This window comes from Lissotriton helveticus, chromosome 3_1 (genome assembly GCF_964261635.1).
Source record: "Lissotriton helveticus chromosome 3_1, aLisHel1.1, whole genome shotgun sequence".
Lineage (NCBI taxonomy): Eukaryota > Metazoa > Chordata > Amphibia > Caudata > Salamandridae > Lissotriton > Lissotriton helveticus.
In genome coordinates this window covers 933,828,889-933,854,154 of record NC_136061.1, presented here as the reverse complement: position 1 = coordinate 933,854,154, position 25,266 = coordinate 933,828,889, and the positions used below count along the sequence as shown (strand labels likewise).

The 25,266-nt window shown below is 43.7% G+C and overlaps 1 long non-coding RNA gene across 2 annotated transcripts in view; it reads right to left on the bottom strand.

The window, feature by feature from the left end:
- The window catches only part of LOC144824799 (uncharacterized), a 642,332-nt gene extending 618,772 nt beyond the window's left edge, over positions 1-23,560 (bottom strand). For both annotated transcript variants that reach the window (XR_013609122.1, XR_013609121.1), the window contains exon 1: positions 23,447-23,560. This is a non-coding gene — a long non-coding RNA (uncharacterized LOC144824799). The remainder of the gene's footprint in view (positions 1-23,446) is intronic.
- Positions 23,561-25,266: the final 1,706 nt, after the last annotated feature.

Here is a 25,266-nt window from a genome sequence, read left to right as displayed (position 1 = left end):
GGGGCTGTGGAGAGGAGGGTACGCTGCTGCACACACTTTGGGAGTGCCCGATAATAGCTGAATACTGGCGACAGATACTGCGTACTATTTCACAAACTCTGAATGTCTCCATTACACCAGATCCGCGAGTATGCCTGCTGAATGTATGGGGCAGAATGACCTGACGCACCAGGGACAGCAATGGGCCACTATAGGTATTATGGTGGCCAAAAGGGATATAGCGCAGAAATGGAGGGCGGCAGATGCGCCGAAATATGGATATGCTACTGGTGATTGAGCGTGCAGTATACAAACAGAGGGCCAATCCTCGGAAATGGAATGGAGTCTGGCTGCCATGGAATCGATATCGGGGGGATTTATGTGAGCCGCTCCCAGAGGAGGACATAGATAGCTCAGAAGATGAAGAAGATGTGGATTAGATGACTAACTTGAGGGATAGCGGCACTGGTGGGGTGGTAGCACGAGGGTGGGTGTAGAGCTCAGCTGATCGTACGAAGCCCTGAAAATTGTGAGACGCAAAAGAAGTGCTGAGATTGACTTGCCATTGTAGAGTCTAGAATTAGGAGTGCTGGAGTGTATGGAATGTATGATAGATCCAATATGCAACTGGAATGTATGTTGCATATTGGATCTATCGAGTCATAAGTTGCGTTATGATTATAACAAAAAAAAAAAGTAAGAAGGACTTGGATTTTACATAGGTTTTACCCTGTTGTCTGCTGTTGGATTGTTAAATTGATATCGAGTCATAGGTGGGCGGCTAGATGGCAATGTATTTTCCCTACCAGTATTGAACAATTGGCAGCCGGCCTACGGGTTGTAGGCAAATGCTGTGTAAAATTAGCAGATGTAAATAAAGTCTTACGAAAAAAAAAAATAATAATAATAATTTCCAGATCCACCAAACCCCTGGACTGAGCACCTCCTACTCTGTTTATGTACATAGCTGCTAGATGTTACCACCTGCAGCGGGACATCGCGATTTGCTCTGTCTTGTGCAAGATAGTTGCAAAAACAAAGCAGTGAGCAGCTCTAAGCCACGAATAGGCTATAGATTTTCTTTTGACTACTCCTGTAAGTACATCCCCACATCTTGCTCCACAACCCAGTTAGATAGCATCTGATTGTAATATGAAATACGGAAGCTGGTGAAAAAATAGATTGTTCATTCTAAGCTTTTATCTGGAAGACCTACAAAATGAGTACCGTCATTATGCCTGTTGATCTGGCAACCAATCATGAGTAAGGAAGGCTCTTTCGCAATGAGGGTCTGCCAAACCCAGCAATGCACAGGGTCAGAAAAATGCTTAAATCAATGCAGACCCACAATGCTGGCTAACTGTCTGAGGGAGAACTGTCAACTTGCAACACAGCATGAATTTCTTTCTTTATAGTTTTGATTTTTCACTTTGGAGGGGAAAGGAATTTGTCCACCTACTCTGGCAGAAAACCCATAAAAGGGTTGTTCTGTGAACCATTTTTGCGATTTTTGACATAACCTGATTCTTGAAGAGCTGCCACTACTATCTGAACATCACTCGCCAAAATTATCTTTCTCTGGAACATGAATAACATCTCGTCCAGGTAGACAATCAATTGTAAACCCTCTCCACCTCAAAAGATACACTACAGGTTTGAAGAGATTTTAAATCTCCAAGAAGCTGATGATAGACCAATAGCAAGAGTTTTGAATTGGAACTTTTCTGGCCCAAAAAGAACTGAAGAAAACTTGGCACTGCCAGATAGAAATCCTTCAACTCAAATCTGACTAACCAATTGGTCTGTAAAATCATTCCTTGGCAATAAATACACTCCTATATGGAAAACCATAGCATTGAAAAACTTCAGATTTATCACAAAACAAAAACATTTACACCCTTTCCTTGCTAAAAACAGACTAATGAAAAAAAACCTGAACAGAACTTGGATGTACTACCATTGTTCTCCTGGACTTAACACGATTCTTCTTTTCAAAACACCAGTGGGCCTGTAGAACTGGTGGCAAAATAAAATTCTATTTTGTGAGACAGCACAACTTAGAGAATCAAAGGATAAGGTGTTATTAATTGTCATTGGTGGAGAATGAGGGTGCAGCTACCAATCAACATTCTTCAGGGAGAAAGATTTCATTGAAAATGATCTATCTTTATAGAGATGAGACTAGCCACAGCCTCTCAGGAAATGTCCTCTTCAATGGCCACCACAATGGGGGTAGGATTGAACCTGCACCTCTCTGTCAATAAACAACAAGGAATAGATGAATAGAAAGTAGATCTGAAGAGCCGTACTGGAAAATACCAAAGCAGTGCGATATACCTCGATCTGACATTGTCTATTTTAAAACAGAGCATCTGGCCTTAGCTCCCGACAAAGTAAACTACTGCCTTAGAATAACTGGAACCACTGTAGCCATGCTTTCTGGCTTATGCTATGTCTAAAGGATGAGACAAGAAAGTGACGGTAGCCTAAAACAGTTATGAAGGTTTTCTCCTTCCTTTCTCATGATCTTCGTCTCTGCGAACAGTGTACTCCCTCTGTTTTCTCAAAACCATGTAATTCCCTTGATATACCTGCTTGTAAAATACTTTATATTTGTGTCTCACCTTGCATAGCAACTCACATTTTAAATGACTTTTGGGGTATCTCCTTTTTGCTCCATTCTGAAAGTCAGAGATGTCTGTTTGTCTTTAGTTAATAAACATGTTAATACTTTGATTGGCCTGAGAACAGAGTTGTCTTGACACTCTCTATTTGGCATGTCAACCAACCATGTGTCTAAACTAAATTAGAGGGACCTCTAAGCCCTTCTTAAGTTTGGGAGTATTTGATGGACAAGACCTCTACCTTTTAATTTCTCTATTAAGAGTAATATGAGAATGATCACCTACATCTACCACCAAAAGGGGAGCTGCTTCCTCAAGCGGAGTTGCCTCAGTCAAATGCACTTTTAAGAAGAATACTTCTGCCCCTTTGTGAGAAAGGATGGTGACCATCCAAATTATGCACTGGAGGAGGACATTCATGTGGGACAAAAAGGTAAATAAGTTGAAAAAGTTCTCAAATGAAGCTGAAATGTAAAATCTAGTTGCATTGTTCATTAAACACATAGCAGCGTCAATAGCCGATTGGGCCAAAATTAGGACAGTTGCATATCTATGATCAGACGGAATAGTTTGTCCCTTCTCTACTGCCTTCATCTGTACCTCCACAGAAGAACTTGATGAAACATTTTTAGATCCCTGATTGAAGACCTTCACTCTCACGTTCCTCAAACCACTTCTTTTAGAGCCTTGAGAAGCACCCCAACCTGAAAATGATGCTAATAAAATAATAATAAAGTGAGCAGCTTGTAATGTGTCTTCTAATCAGAGGTGAGGGAGATGGAATATTGATCCATTCATTTTCCAATAGATAACTTGTAATCAAAGGGGAAAGGATCACTTGTCCTGAACAACCTTAGGTCTGCAGGATGGTTTTCGGGGGGAATTCTGTCCCAATAAAAAGACCCTCATGCACGTGATGGGTATGGTGTTGTCTCAGAGCGGTATATCTTGGTTCTCCGCTTCTATTTCACGTGTGTGCATAATCATCAGGTCTACTTAGGTTATGCAGCCTCCACCAGGAGGATTTTACCCAAAGGTTGGTGCAGTAGTGAGCCAGAGATAAAAAGACCAGAGATCAGAAGGGCAAAGCTTTAATAGGTCTGATTTCGGGTCTGGTAAACTCAATTTTTGTGCATCCGTTTGTACTTGTTTAGGAGTTACAGTTGCACTTTGAGTGATGAAGGAATTAAAAGGTTGGTCGACATGTTTCTGCCTCGGTTGCCTTGCTAATAGGACTTACGGGCATTCTTCAGGACCGTGAAATAACGTGCAAAATATCATACAGTGTAATAAGTGAAAAGAAAAGGTTATTGACCTGTTTCTAAGTCTTGGAGGTCTTATGGTACCTGTAATGAGTAAACACATAATTGTAACGCACACACACCGGGTCGGGGGATAGGGAGGGAAAGACACACACCCACAGCGATTTGCGCTGTCATTTTCACAATAAACAACTAAAAAATGGCAATACTTCATAGACCGTTCGTGTCCATTCGAGTGTCAACTCTCATAACCTCTCCATGCTCAGGCACCGTCCTATAGCATGCTGGCAGAGGGGCAGTGCAGGACTATCTTTGTATCGTGAATATATTCGTTTGTGGATTCACGTGACTATAATGGTCGTGAGTTTGTCTGTAGTTATCAGGGCGGGTGAATGAGTCTGCTGACACATATTCGTGGCATGCAAGTCATACTCTGCGGCTTGGTGAGCTGGGGGCGCCGTGATCGTAGCGGCGCCACGTGGCATGCAAATGTCATTTACGCTAGCAGTTACCTCGCGCATTGCTAATGCACACTTCCTTCAGCCGGTAAGAATATTGGAGCGGGCTAAAGGCGGGAATTAAACAAAAGTAAGCATTAAGGTTAGAGCGGTTGGATGGTACTTGCGGTTTTTGTGGACCGGGTGAGGGGAATCTTCTTGCTACCTGTTTCGCCTCGTCCTCAGCTCGCTATTGCGCGCGCTGCTCTGCTCTTACCGAACCGGAAGTGGTTCCTGTCTCTTCCGGGTCGCTTTTCTTGAGCCGCCTTGTGGGCGGTGCCGAAGTTCTTTGTGTGATCCTATTGGACCATCGGTGTTTACTAATATGAAACACGGGTAGTGTGCTCTTATCATTCCGCTAATGTCCAAGAAAGTTACACGAATCAAGGAATTATAAAAGAGGGTTGATGGACTACTTGCACAGCTTGTGATGTTATCTGACAAGTAGTGTCTTTTTTGGTGACGCTGTGATTTCTTATTTGTTTTTTCACAGGTGATATTTCGAAGGAGGGGATGGAGGGCGAGGTTATTCTTGCAATAGTACTGTCGCTCTTTGTATTATTCTATTGGACCTTCAGTATTCATAGATATTAACCACGGGTAGATTGCTCTTATCATTCTGCTAGTAGTAATGAAAGAATTTTGTGATGGGCTACTCGCATGATTGGTTTACATCATGGTTACGTTTATGTGGTGAGTGGTATCTTCTTCTTTTAGGTGACATTATGATATCTTGTTGGCTCTTTCGCGTATGATATTTCAAGGTTATTTTAGCAATACATATCGATGTTCGTTAGAATTGCTTTCAAGGTGCATACCTGCGTGGTTATTTTTGGGGTCTTTTCTTTTTCCTTACGGGTGTGTGCAATGATGTCGATCTTTATTTACTGACATCTATCTTCATTGAACCTTTGGCAGATTGAGAGGTCGTACCGTGCACCCTATGAATGAGCAAAACCAACCCAATGAAAGCTACCCAAGAATTCCTTGTAGAATGCTGACAACTATATTAAATAACATGAGAGAGAACGAGCTCTCAATCTGCCAAAGGTTCAATGAAGATAGATGTCAGTAAATAAAGATCGACATCATTGCACACACCCGTAAGGAAAAAGAAAAGACCCCAAAAATAACCACGCAGGTATGCACCTTGAAAGCAATTCTAACGAACATCGATATGTATTGCTAAAATAACCTTGAAATATCATACGCGAAAGAGCCAACAAGATATCATAATGTCACCTAAAAGAAGAAGATACCACTCACCACATAAACGTAACCATGATGTAAACCAATCATGCGAGTAGCCCATCACAAAATTCTTTCATTACTACTAGCAGAATGATAAGAGCAATCTACCCGTGGTTAATATCTATGAATACTGAAGGTCCAATAGAATAATACAAAGAGCGACAGTACTATTGCAAGAATAACCTCGCCCTCCATCCCCTCCTTCGAAATATCACCTGTGAAAAAACAAATAAGAAATCACAGCGTCACCAAAAAAGACACTACTTGTCAGATAACATCACAAGCTGTGCAAGTAGTCCATCAACCCTCTTTTATAATTCCTTGATTCGTGTAACTTTCTTGGACATTAGCGGAATGATAAGAGCACACTACCCGTGTTTCATATTAGTAAACACCGATGGTCCAATAGGATCACACAAAGAACTTCGGCACCGCCCACAAGGCGGCTCAAGAAAAGCGACCCGGAAGAGACAGGAACCACTTCCGGTTCGGTAAGAGCAGAGCAGCGCGCGCAATAGCGAGCTGAGGACGAGGCGAAACAGGTAGCAAGAAGATTCCCCTCACCCGGTCCACAAAAACCGCAAGTACCATCCAACCGCTCTAACCTTAATGCTTACTTTTGTTTAATTCCCGCCTTTAGCCCGCTCCAATATTCTTACCGGCTGAAGGAAGTGTGCATTAGCAATGCGCGAGGTAACTGCTAGCGTAAATGACATTTGCATGCCACGTGGCGCCGCTACGATCACGGCGCCCCCAGCTCACCAAGCCGCAGAGTATGACTTGCATGCCACGAATATGTGTCAGCAGACTCATTCACCCGCCCTGATAACTACAGACAAACTCACGACCATTATAGTCACGTGAATCCACAAACGAATATATTCACGATACAAAGATAGTCCTGCACTGCCCCTCTGCCAGCATGCTATAGGACGGTGCCTGAGCATGGAGAGGTTATGAGAGTTGACACTCGAATGGACACGAACGGTCTATGAAGTATTGCCATTTTTTAGTTGTTTATTGTGAAAATGACAGCGCAAATCGCTGTGGGTGTGTGTCTTTCCCTCCCTATCCCCCGACCCGGTGTGTGTGCGTTACAATTATGTGTTTACTCATTACAGGTACCATAAGACCTCCAAGACTTAGAAACAGGTCAATAACCTTTTCTTTTCACTTATTACACTGTATGATATTTTGCACGTTATTTCACGGTCCTGAAGAATGCCCGTAAGTCCTATTAGCAAGGCAACCGAGGCAGAAACATGTCGACCAACCTTTTAATTCCTTCATCACTCAAAGTGCAACTGTAACTCCTAAACAAGTACAAACGGATGCACAAAAATTGAGTTTACCAGACCCGAAATCAGACCTATTAAAGCTTTGCCCTTCTGATCTCTGGTCTTTTTATCTCTGGCTCACTACTGCACCAACCTTTGGGTAAAATCCTCCTGGTGGAGGCTGCATAACCTAAGTAGACCTGATGATTATGCACACACGTGAAATAGAAGCGGAGAACCAAGATATACCGCTCTGAGACAACACCATACCCATCACGTGCATGAGGGTCTTTTTATTGGGACAGAATTCCCCCCGAAAACCAGCTTGTAATGTGGTCAGACAATGGCAATAAAAAGTATTTTAATGTGGTTCAGAAAAATGACTAGCATTCTACAGTTACCTAGCTCCAGGCCGAGACAAAAATGGTAAATAATTCTGCTAAATCTATTTTTACGTACAGATTTTCCTAAAGCGGCTAGACTGATTTACAAACAAACCTGGTGGCAACATGCTTCCCCCTCCTTAGCAAGCTGCACTAGCCTTCTATTCCCCAACGCTGCGCATTCAAAATTGGCTGCCTGGTGTTTAAATCCCTGAATGGCCGGAGCCCTAAATTCATATTTATTTTATTTATTTTATTTGCAGAGTTTTATATAGTGCGAACTAGACCCGAACCGAATCGGGTATCAGAGCGCTTTACATAGCACCAGTTACGTTACATGAGGACACCTCATATCTCGCTATACGGATGTATGTCATCATAACGCATGCTTTTACTACGCATGCCTTTACAATGCAGGTTTTACAATGCAAGTCGTTACAACGACTTGCGTGGGGGGGGTGCTGAATAGTGGAATAGTTTAATTTACTATTCCAACTCCAGTCCCCGTGAATAGTAGGGAAGGTTTTGGATAGTAAATTAAACTATTCCCTATCCTGCAGCGCCCCCAGCGCTATTCGTTGTAATGACTTTCGTTGTAAAACCTGCGTTGTAAAGGTACTGCGTAGTGAAAGTTGCGTCGTAAAGGATGTTTCCTTGCTATACCCGCTCACGTAACCTCTGCTCAACTCAGCTCCAACTTTTGACTGTCCCTACTTTCAAGCTGAAGCGCCAAGGGTGTTGTAGGTTTGCAACTCTAGCCCCCAGATTGTGGAACTCCATCCCCCTGGAAATCAGGTCAAGCACTGACCTACTGAGATTCAGAAAATCCCTCAAAACATGGCTGTACATCCAAGCATACGAATGAACTGCTCCGGGTCGGCATCCCCTAGTACGAGCATCACAAAACCAACCGGTGTACGAGCGCTTTATAAAACCTTTTTAACATAACATAACATACCAAATCAAAAAATTAATTTAAAACACTAAATCTACCATATTGCGCACTGATAAAGCCATTTAGTCTTGCTTTCTAAAAGAAATGTGGACCTACTGACTGTGCTAATGCTTTCTTGCCAATGCTATTCCGCATTGGCTAAAAAAAACAATATATTCTTTGATGTATAGCTTTGGCAACACAAAATGTAAAAATAAAAAATGTGAAGATGTATAAGCACCACAGCTACATGAGTGCATATTTGTCATGATCTACAGCAGCACAGCATGAACGTACACACGTGCATGTCACCATGCATGGTCGAATACACTGCATGACGCAGACACCATTGCCGTTTTTAGGTCTCGCGTCAGCGAAAGACCTTATGTCGCCGGCTTGCCGGGAATGTTGAACAGGGGATGGGCACGCGCTTTCCCTCGGCGGATTTCACCTGGTGGGCGCGCACGTGCACATCTCCTGTTCAACATTCAGCAGCCTCTCGCCTTTCTCATTCACGCGCGCACACACACAGCCACACTCACGCATGCGCACACACATTCCCACGCGCACACACTCACCCCCCACTTCCCCCCCGGCACACGCAGGGCTTACATACACACACAAACGCGCACACACACACCCTCCCAACCCCACTCACTGGGCACACGCAGGGCTTCCATCACTGGGGGGGCGGGCACCGTCAATGTGCCCCGACGCCCCCCTCACCGGGTCTGTTATACTCCTCTCGTTATCGCACCACCTTTCCACTCGTGACTCTCACCGTCACAAAACACTCGTGACCTTGAGGGCGTATATGGAGGTTGTGACCAGCTTGGCCCTGCAGCCCCAACCCTTTCTTCTCAGGTAGTCATGACGGTGTTTCCTTGCTGGGCATGTTGGGTTGGGGGAGTGCAAGGCATCTGTCTGTGCAACCTAGCCTTTTCATTTCACTCTCCGGCGCACCCGAACCTGTGTGTCAATCATGATTGAAGCTCCTCTCCCCACGACCCAACGCTCTCCCTCACTCTCATGGAAATACTAAACTGCTGCTTCATCATTTAATGTGGAGAACGACTTGTCCGGGGGCAGCAAATCAAACACAGGGGCAACGTCCGCATGCCGAAATAATGACGGCGCCTCTGGTTTAACGGCTTATCTTTCAATTCTATGTAAAATATTTTAAAATGCATCAATTTGCACTCTATATTTGTGTGAGAGTCTAGGGGAGGGGTGCCCGTAGATCCGCAAGTTGCTGCTTTATAGAAACCTGCCGGGCAGAGGTGTGTCCTTCGCAGTTTCTCACTGGGCCAGCTCATTAATGCGGCAACACAACTTTGTTTGCACACGGGTCCTTTATCTTACTTTTTTTTTTTAACAAGCACCCCGTTATGCGCTTTCATGTAATGGCGGCCGCGCAACTTTGTTTACATGCGGATTGTCAAAACAAAAGTATGTGGCCGCTATTAAAATGCTTGACCCATGCACAATTCCACCATCAGGTTTCTGGGTTCCAGGGTCACGGAGGATCACCTTTCCAGGATCTCAGAGATGGTTAGCGGGTCTTGCAGGGAGAACCGGGTTGAGGAGTCAGCCTTTAGTGGCTAGAATGCAGGCATCGGTACCCTTGCTGCTTGTGAGGAAAAAGCATGGAGAACTCTGCTTCGGATTTCTCTGAGGATGTTTTCCAGGTAAACTTAGATCATTGCAATAAAAAACAGCTGCACACTGGCTTCCAAATGAGGTTCCTTGCGCAGCAGCTTGTCGGCGTCTACCCAACTGTCTGATCTGTGACCAGCTTTACTTACACCATTTGGAATCCTAAACTTCTGTTACTGCTCTTACTCGTGTCCATCTTCACAGGTTAGTGAGTTTTCTGAATGATGTTAACATATTTCCACTCTACATATTTCAAAATTGAGTGGGTACCTAAATATGCACTTGTTTTTCTTATAAAATACATATTTGAATAATGGATAATTGGTCCCACCCTCACTTATGTTGTCTGAGTTATCACCCTATCGTCTGCATTACCCTGCTACCAGCCTCCCTCCTGCTGTTTATGTTGCCCGCTCCCACACGTCATTAGAAAAATTACATAATTCTTCCCTCTTCCGCTGCCCATGTTGCTCCTCCCACCTGCCCAACCTCCCCTTATTGTCTGTTGCCTCTACCCGCTATAGCAAAACAAGCATTGGCATAGCCAATAGGTCTCGCTTTTGGGACCTTAAAAGTATTTAGTTATGCAGAACAATATCCTTGTTCTTCAGAGTCTACAGTAGGGCGACAATGGCGGGTCTGGCATTATGGGACACAGAAGGGGGACCCCGGTAGGCTGAGGGCTAGAGGACAGTCTGTGGAGACAAACGGGTCATCAGGAATCCAGTCCTGAGGGATTGGACATCATTTTCGTGTACATATTTATAATAATTTGCTCGCCCGGAATATCCTCCCGGAAGAGCTGTAATAACTCTCGCCCTTTCCCTTCTCTCCGTGCACTACGAGGCTGGCATGAACACAGTCCCAGGGCTGTTTTTAAATCCCAGTCCACCAGTGACAGCCCCGCTGTGACATGGCGCCCAGCAACCTCGGGTTTTACATGAGTGACGCTCTTCCCCTCAGACTGACAGCTGGCCAGTTTCAGAGGCCTGCGGCAGAGGAGAGGCCACATCAGTTCACACCTGACTCAATGGGTTGACAAGACACAGAAAACATATTAAATTAACAGCTCCTAATATTATGCCTGAATACCAGGAATTTGTTTTTTAGCTTAAGCAATACCGCACTCTAACGAACCAGCATTCCACATCATTCCTTGGCTCCGTTTTCCAGTCGCGTTACACCATCGCGGGTTTTAAGCTGTGAGCTATTACCAAACCGCTGGATTTAGAATTAGTTCTGGGGCTGTGAAAACTAAGAATGGATTCCTAGTTCAGTGGTATGGCCTTGAGCGGAACACGTCAGTGGAAGTGTAGCTCAATTTACGCATAACTTGTAAACAAGTTGCTCACTTAGCAGAACTTTGGCACATCCTTGGACATTAGCTGAAGACACAGGGCTCACTTGAAGGCTACCTCCGGAAAGAGTTATAAATATATGGTCACAGTGGGAGGTGCAACATTTTTGCAAATTAAAGAAAAGTTCTGTCAAGAAAACATTGCTGTTGACCTTTTAGAGTCGATAGCACAACAACACTGAGGGAAAGAAGAAAATCAGGTAAAATCCCTTGAGGTGGAAATCTGACAAAAAACACACAGACGAGAACCCAGAAAATGTTGGAAGGGCCAATTAAGCTGTTAGGCTAGGAGCTGTGCCAGGAAACAGCAGCTTATCGTTCTTCTTTTAAGCATACATAAAGTGCTTTATTTACGTTTTATTCCATGTTGTGCAATTAAAATGACAACACTGTGCCCACCTCGCGTGGCATTATAAAATAAATGGCTTTCAGTCTCAACGCCAGCATCCGATGCAAAAAGAGACAATACCTATTTGGTGCTAGTTTTGTATTGATTGTAAATACCAGGATGCTGGAGAGCGGAATTAAAGCAAGCACATGGCTAGACACAATCTCATTCCGGAATTGAGAACAAGCGCCCAGACACAGAACCACAAGTTTTCACCCTGATGTTGCTTCATCAAACACTGGGTGGTTTGTAGTGACTTTATGACACATCCGCTTCATACATTCAGGATTAATGGAAAACAGTCACTGCACATTGGCTCCTCAAAAGGTGCCGCCGAATTGACATTAAATAGTTACAGCCCGAAGTCGAACAGAAAGGATTAAAATAGAGCTCAGGCGAAACTCCAATTACGCCGGTGTCTATCGCCCTCTATCTATCGCCCTCACTCTATCTATCTATCGCCCTCACTCTATCTATCTATCTATCGCCCTCACTCTATCTATCGCCTTCACTATCTATCTATCTATATATTAATCGCCCTCCCTCTGCCTATCGCCCTCACTCTGCCTATCGCCCTCACGCTGCCTATCGCCCTCATGCTGCCTATCGCCCTCACGCTGCCTATCGCCCTCACGCTGCCTATCGCCCTCACGCTGCCTATCGCCCTCACTCTGCCTATCACCCTCACGCTGCCTATCGTCCTCATGCTGCCTATCGCCCTCACTCTGCCTATCGCCCTCACTCTGCCTATCGCCCTCACTTTGCCTCCATCTATCTATCTATCTCCGTCTATCGCCCTCTGTTTATCGCCCTCTGTCTATCGCCCTCTGCCTATCGCCCTCTATCTGTCTATCGCCCTCTATCTGTCTATCGCCCTCTATCTGTCTATCGCCCTCTATCTGTCTATTGCCCTCACTCTATCTATCTATCGCACTCCCTCTATTTATCTACCGCCCTCACTCTATCTATCTATCGCACTCCCTCTATTTATCTACCGCCCTCACTCTATCTATCGCATCACCACAGCAACACTCAGCACCACCACAGCATCACTCAGGGGTACCACAACATCACTATGTGCTACCACAGCATCACTGAACGCCACTGCATTACTCGTTGCCACCACAGCATCAATCTGTGCAACCATTCAACAACAACTGGTTCAAATATGTTCTCTCAATGTTTCAAGCTTTATTACAAATGTCACAAAAAGATGTTAATATTTCACTTCTGTTCTTGGATTTTCGTCACAATAAAATACACTGAACATAATTTTCACAAAAGTTATGTTCAAAAGTTTAAGCTATTGTCATTATAAATAACAATAACTTTTATTTAAGTATTAATTATTAAAAAAATTAAAAGCCATTGTTATTTGTAATATCAATACATCTAAGTCACGTAAATATAACCCATATTGCATTACAAATGCTATAGGTATCACATTTGCGAAAGTTAAAACTATTGGCATTGTAAATGACAAAGCTATTAATTTCGGTATTTTCAAAACCAACACATAAATAAAAAATTTGTCATTTACAATACCAATAGCTCAAGCTTTCCTAATGCGAGACCTATTGCATTGCATTGTTGATGCAACATGGCAGACACCTATCTTAGAGTGATAAATACACACACACGAAAATTACAGCTGCTTCTTACATTCTGTTGCCAGGTAAAATTAAAAGAAGAAACAGCATTGTCTTTGTAAGGTTGAGTGAAAGAGGCCTGAAAGTTTGGCATTATTCTTCCACTCACAATATTTTAAGTTGCACAGTCACTGCCTTTTCTCCCACAATGTTTATGACAGTAAAGTTTTTTTACATGTCCTATTTGTTTTAAAGAGTATCAGGTCTCACCTGGTCACATAAACAAGCACATTAGTGTCCTTGGTGGTGCTCATAAATGATTAAACCTATCATTTTTTTCGCAGTTATCATTGACAAATGGGTTTAGAATTCACAGTTTGACCTTGTTTTAAAGTAAATATTTCCTTACAAGGGAATGGCTTAGACCCCATATTCCTCTCTCTCTTAGACTCTGACTATCCCAGATTTTCCCACTAAAAACGTCCTGCCCTTTTCCTTCACCTGGTCCAGAATAGCCATTCAGATATTTAAAAAAAAAAAAACACAACAATGAAAACCAAATGCGATGGGAATGGGGTGGGAGGGGGGACCAACGAAGGAGCAGGGAGTGTTTGTATAAGAAAGTCAACAGGGAGAAGAGGGAGTGGAAGATTGACGAAAGTGGGAAGAATAACACTGTATAAGAAGCAGGACATACAAATAGGCAAGTAAACCATCCAATCAAGAGGATGGGGCTAATCCAAAGTCTACTCGATGAATATATTTCAATGAATTAGTTACAAAAAGTTTAACGATAAAGCTTTCTGTAGGTCGGAGTGTGACAGAAGCCCCTGCAGACCCCAAGGTGCTGTCCCCCCCCAGCCTTCATGGGCACCATTCAGCCTAAGGGCATAAATGTATGTGAGATATGGGATTCTATGTCAGGAAGCGGAGGCGAGGATTTTGCTAGTCCTTTCTCCATTTATTGGACAGCAAGTTAGAAGTAAAAAGAAAAACATCAAACCATAGACTACCCTAACCAACATGGCAGCGGTAGTCATGGTAACACATCAACCAATAAGAGTCCATGGAGCAGCATATAGGGAATCCCAGTCGGTAGTCCTTCCTCTTTCTCCATTGCTGCCTCGGCAAGATAAGTCACGTTTTTCTTCAGACATTGATCTTTGTCGTGGCAGTTTTTGTATTTGATGTTGACAGCTTTATTATTGATATTTATGAGTTGCCTTTGACTTCGCCTTTGTTGTAGGCTCTTTGAATGTGTTTTTGACGCGGTAGGCTTGTGCCCGAGCGTCTTTTCTTAGAGCGTGCGCAGTCCTGGTATCGGCTTTTGACAGCCGACCGGCTGTTCTCCTCAGCGCTCTTCGCGCTGGTGTTTTAACGCGCAGAGGCTTTGCGCTTTGACTATTTTAGCCTCTCTCCTCACACGGACGCCGTTTTTGACGGCAAGAATTAATTTCTGACTGAAATTTTGAATTAATTATTAATTATATTCAGTCAGTATATTTGTGTTTTGGGCTTTATTTAAAGTTAGCCTGTGGTACCTGTGTGAGGGGATTCCCCTTATATATAGTTGAGGTGTTTGTTATATGGATACCAGTTTTTCTGCTAAAATGCAGTCCAGTCCTACTAATGTTGTGATGGCAAATTCTAATGATCTGCCACAGTTGCCCCTTCCGCGCCCTCCTGCAGAGGTGGACAGACTTCTTTCTTCTGCGATAGCACAGGCTCTGGCACCTCTGCAGGACAGTGTAAATAAGCTGTCTGCCCATGTATTTAAGACTGATTCAGGTGTTTTTGGTGACAGCGGGGCAGGGCCCAGTGGTGTCTCTTGTGCTCTACCACGTACGGCCAGGAAGCGTGACGCGGGGCACCTGGAGGGCTTCAACAAATTATCTGAAGTCTTTCGTAAGAGTGCGCGCACGCTAAGAAGCGCACCCTACCGGGGGGAGGACTCACCCGGTGAGACTGGTGGTTTTGTCACCCAGGACCTTGACCCGGAAGAAGGGTTTCCCTTTGAGGGAGATGAGGATGAGGACGATTATGTAGATGAGGATGAGGATGCTTCCTCAGAGGATTTTTCTGATGCGAGCAGGTCTTGGCGCCCGAAACCTAGTGCTCCTAGTTTTTCAGAGGGTGATCTTGTTCCTCCTGATATGTTTGACCCATCTACTATTTTTAGACCCAGGTCATCAGAATGGTTTCCTGAACAGTCTACTGCTGACTATGTCGCTGCTAAGCTTCGACAACCTTTACCTCAGGATGTACGTTTACGACTGCGTTCTGAATGCCCACGCCCTTCTCTTCCCTTCAGGGTGGCGTGCACTCCTGAAATTGATCCGAAATTGTGTACTTTCTTTGCCAAATATATCAAGGACCCTAAGAAGGGTATAGATAGGTCTTGGAAAGCCTGTCAAGATGAACTTTTGGATGTAGTTGGTCCTCTGACGAAAATAATTGAATTAGCTCAACGCTCTAAAGAGTCAGGCGTGCCTCTTTCGGTTGATGATATAGCTGGTGGGTCGCAAAGGGCTATGTGCCTTCTTGGCAATGCTAATTGTGCTCTCTCAGCGGAGCGTCGTCGATCCTTATTACTTAAAATTGACCCGAAATTGGGAGAATTGTCGTCTTCAGAGGCGGGTCCGATTGCGCAAGGCGCCTTGTTTGGGGACCCTTTTGTTAAGGAGTTAGGAAAATTCGTTGCTACTTTTTCTGCTCTAGACAAAGCGCAAGCTTCCATGAAGAAGTTTTTTCCCAAGAAGGTTTTTGGCGGGGCCGGCAGAGGCAGGGGTCGCTCTTCCGGCCGCCAATTCCAACAAGGCCCCAATAGAGGTCAAGCCAGAAGAAACAACGGCTGGAATGACGGACGCCAGGGATCCTTTTACCCTTCCAGAGGAGGCAGAGGCCAAGGCAGAGGACGTGGTGGCAACCAGTCCCATTCCAGAGGATTTAATGGTAAGATTTCGCATCATTTCTCTGGTTCAAATGGGGGGAAGATTAGCATTGTTTCCCCAGGCCTGGTCGTCGATATCTTCAGATTCTTGGGTTCTGGAAACCGTTCAGGGTTTTCACATCGAGTTTTACGGTTCCCCTGTTCAATTCTCTCGCCCTCGACCTCTAATTTTTTCAAGCGCAGAACAGGAACTTATAGATTTGGAAGTTCAGGCCTTGTTGCAAAAAGGCGCAATCATTCCCTCTTTACTTCATCCAAAAGGTTTCCTCAGCAATATCTTTTTAGTGGAGAAGAAAGACAAAGGTTTCAGACCAGTAATAAATCTCCGCTCCTTCAACGAGTGGCTGATTTACAGGCATTTCAAGATGGAGGGCATTCATCTTTTAAGAGACCTTCTGTTGCAAAACGATTGGTTGGTTCGCTTGGATCTGAAAGATGCTTACCTTTCGGTTCCAATCTTTCCCCCTCATTGTCGGTTCCTCCAGTTTCTGTGGAGGAATCAGGTTTACGAATTTCGTACGCTCCCCTTTGGTCTTTCCTCAGCGCCTTGGTGTTTTACCAAACTACTGCGCCCTGTGGTGGAACATCTCCGTACGATGGGGATTCGCCTGATAATTTATCTGGACGACATTCTTTTAATGAACCAGTTCAAGGATCTTCTTCTTCATCACCTTCAGGTTACAATTTCCCTTCTTCAATCGCTGGGTTTCATCATCAATGCTCAGAAGTCGGATTTAATTCCTCGCCAGGAAATGACTTTCCTTGGATTTCTGATCATAAATACGGATGCAACGCTTCATCTTCCTTCCCAAAAGATCTCCAAGATCAAAAAGGAGATTCGCAAGGTTCTCCGTCGGGATCGGATATCTCTCCGTCAGTTAGCCAGGATTGTGGGCTCATTGTCCTCATCGATCCAGGCCATTTTTCCAGGCCCCCTTCATTACAGGGCTCTCCAGAGACTAAAGGCGTTTCATCTTCGCAAGGGTCTCACTTATTCGGAACTGATTTCCTTAAATTTGGAAGCCAGATCGGAACTTCTTTGGTGGTTGGATCACATGGATGCGTGGAACGGGAAGGCGATTTTCGGTTCCCGTCCGGATCTTGTGATCGAGTCAGATGCCAGTCGCCAGGGTTGGGGCGCCCGGTGCGGATCCCTCTCGGTGGGCGGCAGGTGGACGGAGAAAGAACTTCACCTCCACATCAATTGCTTGGAGCTCCTGGCGGGTTCGTTCGCAATTCGCTCTTTCATCACGACCAGGGTCTCTTGTTGTGTTCTTCTTCGGATGGACAACACGACTGCGGTCAGATATATCAATCGTCTGGGCGGCACTCATTCCAAGGTCCTAGCGGATCTGGCAAAGGACTTCTGGAATTACTGCCTTCTTCGTCAGATTTCAGTCACGGCGGAATATCTCCCAGGCCATCTGAATATTGTGGCGGATTGGCAATCCAGAAATTTTCGGGATGCCAGCGATTGGAGGCTGGATCCTTCGATATTTCAGAGAATTTCGGACCTTTGGGGTCTGCCACTGATGGACTTGTTTGCGTCCAGATGGAACGCCCAACTTCCCCGCTTCTACAGCTGGAAACCGGATCCGGGTGCGGAAGCAGTGGATGCCTTCCTACAAGACGGGTCCCAGTTTCCTGCTTATGCGTTCCCTCCTTTCCTTTTCATTCAGAGGGTAGCAGCTCAGGTGCGCAGACAGAGAGCATCTCTGATTTTGATCACTCCAATTTGGAAAGCTCAATGCTGGTTTCCTTCTCTTCTGGAGCTGTCTTGGGACAGACCTCTTCGGTTACCGTCGTTCGATCACATTCTGACGGATCCTTTGGGTCACCCGCATCCTCTAGTTCTCCAAGGCCATCTACATCTCATGGCCTGGAGGATTTCAGGGGACGTTGGTCTTGCGACTCACTTTCGAAAGACGCTGAGCTCCTCATTAGAGGAGCCTGGGCCCCCAACACCACTAAGCGCTATAGATCAGCGTGGAACAGATGGGTTCGTTGGTGTGTGGCAAAACACCTGGATCCCATGGGCTCCTCTGTCACTGATGTGATTAACTTTCTCGCTGATCTTTTCCAAAAGAAATTGGCATACAGCACCATTAATTCCTTCAGGTCGGCAATTTCTGCTGGTCATGCTCTTGTTGATGGTTCTCCCGTGGGTGAGCATCCTTGGGTTTGTAAACTTCTCAAGGGTATTCGCCTTTCACGTCCCCCGGAACCCTGTTATTCTGGGTTATGGGATGTTAATGTGGTTTTGAATTTTCTTAAGTCTTGGCAAGATAATCAGTACCTTTCGCGTATGGAACTGTCTGCTAAACTGGCGATTCTTCTCTGCCTGATTTCTTGTAAGCGAGCTTCGGATGTTCGTGCTCTTGATATCTCGGCCAGGGTTTTTACCCCGGAGGGTGTTACGTTTACAGTTTCAAGAAGAACCAAATGTAATACCAGGTCAGTATCTTATCCAGCATTCCCGGATTCACCTAAACTATGTGTTGTTCGTTGCTTAAAAACGTATGAAGATGTTACTCTTGAACTTCGTCCTCCAGGCGAGAGGCAATTACTTATTGCGGTTAAAAAACCGTTTAAAGCAGTTTCCTCCCCCACCATTGCCAGATGGGTCAGGTGGATTATGTCCGAAGCTGGCATTAATATCACTGACTTTGGGGCTCATTCCACTAGAGGTGCAATGGCTTCCAAGGCTGTGCAGGTAGGGGGACGATTGGAGGATATTATGAATGCTGCGGATTGGTCTTCGGATTCAACTTTCAAAAAGTTTTATTTTAAACCAATCCATGAGGTTGCTTCACTGGTGGTGAGTAAGCTTTGAACTAGCAAAATCCTCGCCTCCGCTTCCTGACATAGAATGAGAAATTTCCTAGTTATCACAAAGGAAAGTTTCAATTCTATTAAGGACGCGGAGGCGAGGATTTTCCCACCCAGGCTTTATCGAGCCTTCCCTCCCAAGACTTGATTTTGATGACTTTTTTCTTCGTCTGAGGGAAGTATCCTTATTCTTATGTCTTAATGTACATTTTGGATTACTGTTCAATTATGTTTTTCTTATTACTGCAAATTGTTTTCATTTATTCCATTGCAATGTTCTTGACTTTGTTCAACATTGTTCTGGACAAGATATTATTATTGTTTCTCTTCCCTAGGTTCCGATCAAAAGGCGGACTAGTGGTTGATGACTTCTTTCCTACGGCAGCACACAAGAAAGAGGAAGGACTACCGACTGGGATTCCCTATATGCTGCTCCATGGACTCTTATTGGTTGATGTGTTACCATGACTACCGCTGCCATGTTGGTTAGGGTAGTCTATGGTTTGATGTTTTTCTTTTTACTTCTAACTTGCTGTCCAATAAATGGAGAAAGGACTAGCAAAATCCTCGCCTCCGCGTCCTTAATAGAATTGAAACTTTCCTTTGTGATAACTAGGAAATTTCTCAGTCTTGGGGCTCCTCACCACGTTCTACAGGGGGCCCACATAATCTTGTGTAACACCACTGCTATAGATGAGACTAGAAACAGAGGGCTAACGATGCCCATTAAGAAAGCAAACGTTTCAGGATACAACAAAGTGCCTTTTTAACAATTAAGCACTTATTCAGGCCTACAAGTGAGAGATATTTGTGCGACGAAAATTCAAGGTATGTCTGTCACTCTTCAGAAAGTGGGCATAATATCCAAACACAACCCTTCCAGGAAACCCACCCAACAGGTGGCAGCCAGTGCACAGGTAAATTAAATGAGAGCCCTGTCAGGAAAATGACAGGCAAAAAAGAGTATGAGACCTCTTTAAATCCTTAACACAAAGAAAGTGACAGTGAAGGCTACCTTGCATCACGAACAAAACATCAATAAAACAAAAGTGATTTATTGTAATGAAACATACCATTTCAAAGAGAAATGTAAAGATTAACATGGTATACACTGAAATTATCAGGGCGTTTTAAGGCATGAGAAAAGCTGGCCATATCCCAGGGTCCCCATCTCCCAAGAGCCACCCTGGCAAAAGTATTGTTCTCTCTTTTATCAAATCGATTTCCTTATCTCAAACTCTCCTGTTCAGTCTGTCTATCTCTAAATTCAGATTCTGATTCTCGCTACCCAGTGTCATCAAAATGATTCTGGGACACCAGCGAATACATATTTTAACTGTTTTTGTTTTAAGAAGTTTCTGAAAATTCAATTGTCCATTCTTTTATTGCATCATTCAGGCTTGAAAAAGCAGAACATTAGGAATAACATTCAAAATTATTATGAGCAGTGGTCCCCAAAATATGTTTCGCCCGAGGCCCCAAAAATCTTTAAGGTACACTTTGAATTTCTGCTTGAACACATTTTTATAAGAACTAACAATTGTGCTGGAACAAGGGGGCTGCTACTTTGTTTAACAGTGTTCTTGTTTTTGTATTAGAAACCTGGTGTTCAAAGAGAATTTAATCAGATGTGCTTCAAATTAATACTGAAATCTGCACGTTAACCACGATACCACATTGCCACGTTTCTTCTTGCATTCCGTTACCATGTAAAATTAAAAGAACAAACAGCATAGTCTTTGTAAGGTTGAGTGGAAGAGGCCAAAACATTTATTATTCTTTCACTCACAGTGTTTTAAGTCGCACAGTCACTGCATTTCCTACAACAATGTTTATGGCAGTAAAGTTTTGTTATATATATCCTATTTGTTTTAAAGAGTAACAGCTCTCACGTTGTCACAAAAACAATACATTAGTGTCCTTGATGCTCATAAATGATTAAACCTGTTATTTTATAAAGTTATCGTTAACAAATGTGTTTATAACTCACTGTTTAACCTTGTTTTAAAGTAAATATTTTCTTAGAAGGGATGAATCATTCCCCATATTCTCCTGCTCTTAAACCCTGGGCACCCCAGATTTGCCTACTAAAACGCCCTGCCCTGCCCTTCACCAGGTTCAGGATAGCCATTCAGGCATTTTCCCTCTTGCTCGCCCGGTACGAGGCTGCATATAAGGCTGGATAGTTTGCCTGATCCAACCCTGAGAGCACTTTGCCAATATATTTTTTAACTGCATTTTAACTGCACAGTTTGGTCCCATTTCTTCTCAAACTTTCTTTTAGGGTAGACTCGCCCCTCCTGCCTCACCGCTCACAACCAACTGTCGAGTGACTGGCTTGTTTGCTACCCTCAACTGTATAACCAATGTGGGGCTGGTTTGCACATTTCTGCTGGGGTTGATTTTGATTCACTATCCGGCCCTGCTCTTCAGATAGTAATCACATATGCCAACACTTCTAGTGGCAAGGAGTGAGGTTTTCGGAATCAACCTGGGGAAGAGTGGTAGTCAGAATCAGAATCAACTTTATTTGGCTAAAAAGAGCCATAGAATCATATAGGGTATGTGCAAAAGAACATTAGCATCAAAATACACAGCCTATCGTAGTAATTAAAATGCATAGATAAAATGCATATAACATCAGGTTATAAAAATCAGATATGACAATAGCGTTTGAAATTGTACTAGACCCGAATGCTGCATAGTTAAGCTACTTCAGCATGTAAATAGGGGAATCAGCAATATAACCATTCTGAAAGCATTGACCTCGAGTGTACTGGAGCTTGGAGAAACATAACTATGCAACAACACGTTTCATCATTTGACAAAGTTTGTAAAAAGCGATAGACCTACGAACAAGATCGTAACTTTATAAGTCTCATAAAAGGCACACGGAATTGTTTGGTATACAATTTCGAAAAGCCACAGAAAAGAAGAAAGTGCAACATAGTTTGTTTAAACAGATTATTACATGGGCATATCCTGGTATCAAGAGTATGCTGGTACCCAAGTGGGAAGCATAGGGAATATATCATTGTGCCAGCCCTTAACTAAACAATAGAAATCATTCCCAGCTCCTACTTGTATTCCACAGATAATTCGTGGAGATCTGCCCGGGGTTAAGGTTCAAATAATTTATAACACTTTGTTTCTGGCCTTTCACCCGTATCCTCCCTGTTTTGTCTTGTTCTAATATGTCCTGCACTTGCTTCCTACCAACGGTTGCCCGTGGTGCTCTATCTAAAACATGTAAATTAGTCCAATTCCTTCCAGATGTCAACCAAGGGATGAAGAGACCCTCATAACATGCCAAGCAATCAGAAACTATATTATTTGCTAATGGAGTTTCTTCCGAGCTCCATCTAAATAGCCACAAAAGAGCCGGGCGACTACGGATATAAATCACTCAAGTAATCTAAACCCAGCTCGCTATGACAAATGAAATGATAAGTCAATGCGGGGACTGATAGTATTCTCCTGCAAAAACGATTTTCTCCCTATGGAGGTTTATGGGGTCGGCTAATACCAAAATTCCCATCCCGTAAACGCAATAGGGGCGCATTGAGCAGAATATATTTGCAGCAAGTCGGTGATGGCAAGCTGGGAAGAGATCTAAGTGCCTTCGAGAACTTGACCCTATTTTGTGCATTATGGGGGTACATTGACTCAGATGAACAAATGGTGACCCCCAAGTAGGAAGAAGTGCTTGTGCTTAATATAATATTGTGGCCCACAGTAATGGATTGATGTCACGTACGCTTCAGGCCACAAGTCATTAATAAAAACAATTTCGGAAAGTGTGTAGAGGGTTCAAGGTTTGCCATAAAATTAACAAAAGAATAGATTCTAAGACGCATGGCTTGGGGAGTGCGGGTAATTAAAACTACACCTTCTGCATAAAGTAATGCAGGAATGGGAAACCATTCACCATAGGCACATCGAGGTCAGGTAAGCTCTACGCTACGATCGTTTATATATAGAATACAAAGGAACGGATCTAATACGCACCCCTGGTGGCCCCTAAATTCATCCGAAACTTCCCCCTTATTCCCAAACCTAACTTGGGCCTTAGTTGCTTGTATGTAGGGAAATCAGCAAGTGTACTATCGACGGGTCCCATTGTCACCTTTACCCAATTGACACAGTCAGAGGCCTTTGACAGGACCAGACCCTTAACCGGTCCTTAAAGGCAAGATGCAATGTTGACTGGCCACAGTATGGTTAAGTGGTAGTCAAAAATAAATAGGAGAATTCACTTCCTTCTTTGACTGGTGGCGCTAAAATGGGTATAATTTCAGAAGGGGGTAGGAAGCTGTACTAAAGCTATTTTTACAATAAAAAGTAGGGTCTGAATCGGGTGTTGGCGCAGACTCCCATTTCTTATTTGCCCACATCCCTCCTTCCTTCAGACAAACTCGGTCCTCAAATAACTGTTGCTCTTTCACCCTCTCTCCCGCTCTCCTCTCTCACCTCCTCCTAGCCTCCAGTCGCTCCGACCGTTCTGTGTGGAGCATGCCGGTCGGTTACCTTCAGCACGTGCTACGTTCCATTAACTATCAGTATGCAGGCGCTCGTCTCTGCACTGTGGACGCACGCGCACGCGCACAGGCGTACACGAGGGCAGAGACGTTCATTGATTGCCCGCAACATCGTTGACTCAGAGCGAACATTCGACGCCAAAGAGCCGATGCCGGAAGTGTAAAGAGGTGAGTCAATCTTCTTAGCAGCCCGTTTTGGGAGAGAAAGTGGAGATAAAAAATCCTGACGTCTTCAGCATTCTTGCAGTATTTCAATTGGAAAATCCACTGCAATGTGCGACTGTAGATTGTCGGTGTGTAAGTAATAATGAGGAGTCGAGGTGCAGGTACAGTAGAGTAACTCGCAGCTGCAGCTCCTGCGTTCAGGAGGAGGAGCGCCGCCTCACTGCATTCTGGGCAGTGTATAAAGGAAAAATAAAATGATAATAAAACATGTTATTATAATTTTATTTTTTCCTTGTTATGCCTAATATGCCAATTCATGGGCGGGACAAGCCATCCTGATTGACAATGGGAGGCTGGTAGGAGGAGTGGTAGGTACTGCTACAGGAGCACTTGGGTTTCTCCTGCCCAGCTGTATTCCACAGGCAGGTGGAGAAACAGTTCAGACTTCCTGTGCCTGAGCGAGTGTCAGGCCAATCCCCAAGCTGCCGTCATGTTAGGTGTGTAAATATGAGCCCAAAGAAAACCCTGAGCTACTGGAGGCACTGCTGTAAGGCAAAAGAAGGCCTTTTAAAAGTATAAACACATATTTTTCATTTGTTTGTACTAGTATTCTGTATTTATTTTAGTACCATAAGATATTCTTCAAAGAGAAATAACATTGTAGAGTTCAAAATATGTAGAACGCAATTTCTTAGTCATACATTCTAATGTAAACTGAAACAATTCAAAAAATCTTGGTAACAATTTACTTTGCTTGTTTCATTAAAGCTGACAGAAAATCATACAAATTTTATCAAAAATCCCAATGCATTTCGGGTTTAAACGCAACCCTTCGTCAGGGGATGTATAGATAAAGAAATGAAATATGTCAATTTCAGATGTCGACTTTCATCTGGACATGGACATGATGGGCGGACACGGATCAGTTTTGCGTTTCTTTTTGGTGGCGTTCGTATATCCAGCTTTTGTTGAAGAGCGAGGATTGAACTACTGAGTTAAATCACGTAGTTTCGGGACATTAGGATTAGTCGCCTTTCAGAAAATTCATTTCGCACTCGGGGCAATACACCGGGATGCGTTGTATTTGATGCATTGGTCCTGAACATCCTACAACATTGAAAGTCGACATCTGAAATTAACATATTTCATTTCTTTATCTATACATCCCCTGACGAAGGGTTGCGTTTAAACCCGAAATGCATTGGGATTTTTGATGAAATTGTTATGATTTTCTGTTGTCAGCTTTAATGAAACAAGCAAAGTAAATTGTTACCAGGATTTTTTGATTTTTTGAATTGTTTCAGTTTACATTAGAATGTATGACTAAGAAATTGCGTTCTACATATTTTGAACTCTACAATGTTATTTCTCTTTGAAGAATATCTTATGGTACTAAAATAAATACAGAATACTAGTACAAACAAATGAAAAATATGTGTTTATACTTTTAAAATGCCTTTTGCCTTACAGCAATGCCTCCAGTAGCTCAGGGTTTTCTTTGGGCTCATATGTACACAGTTGATACGTTTTAGGGAGTAGGGCACACCCCTTTACAACTGGAGAGCACGCAAGAGTTGTATATATAGT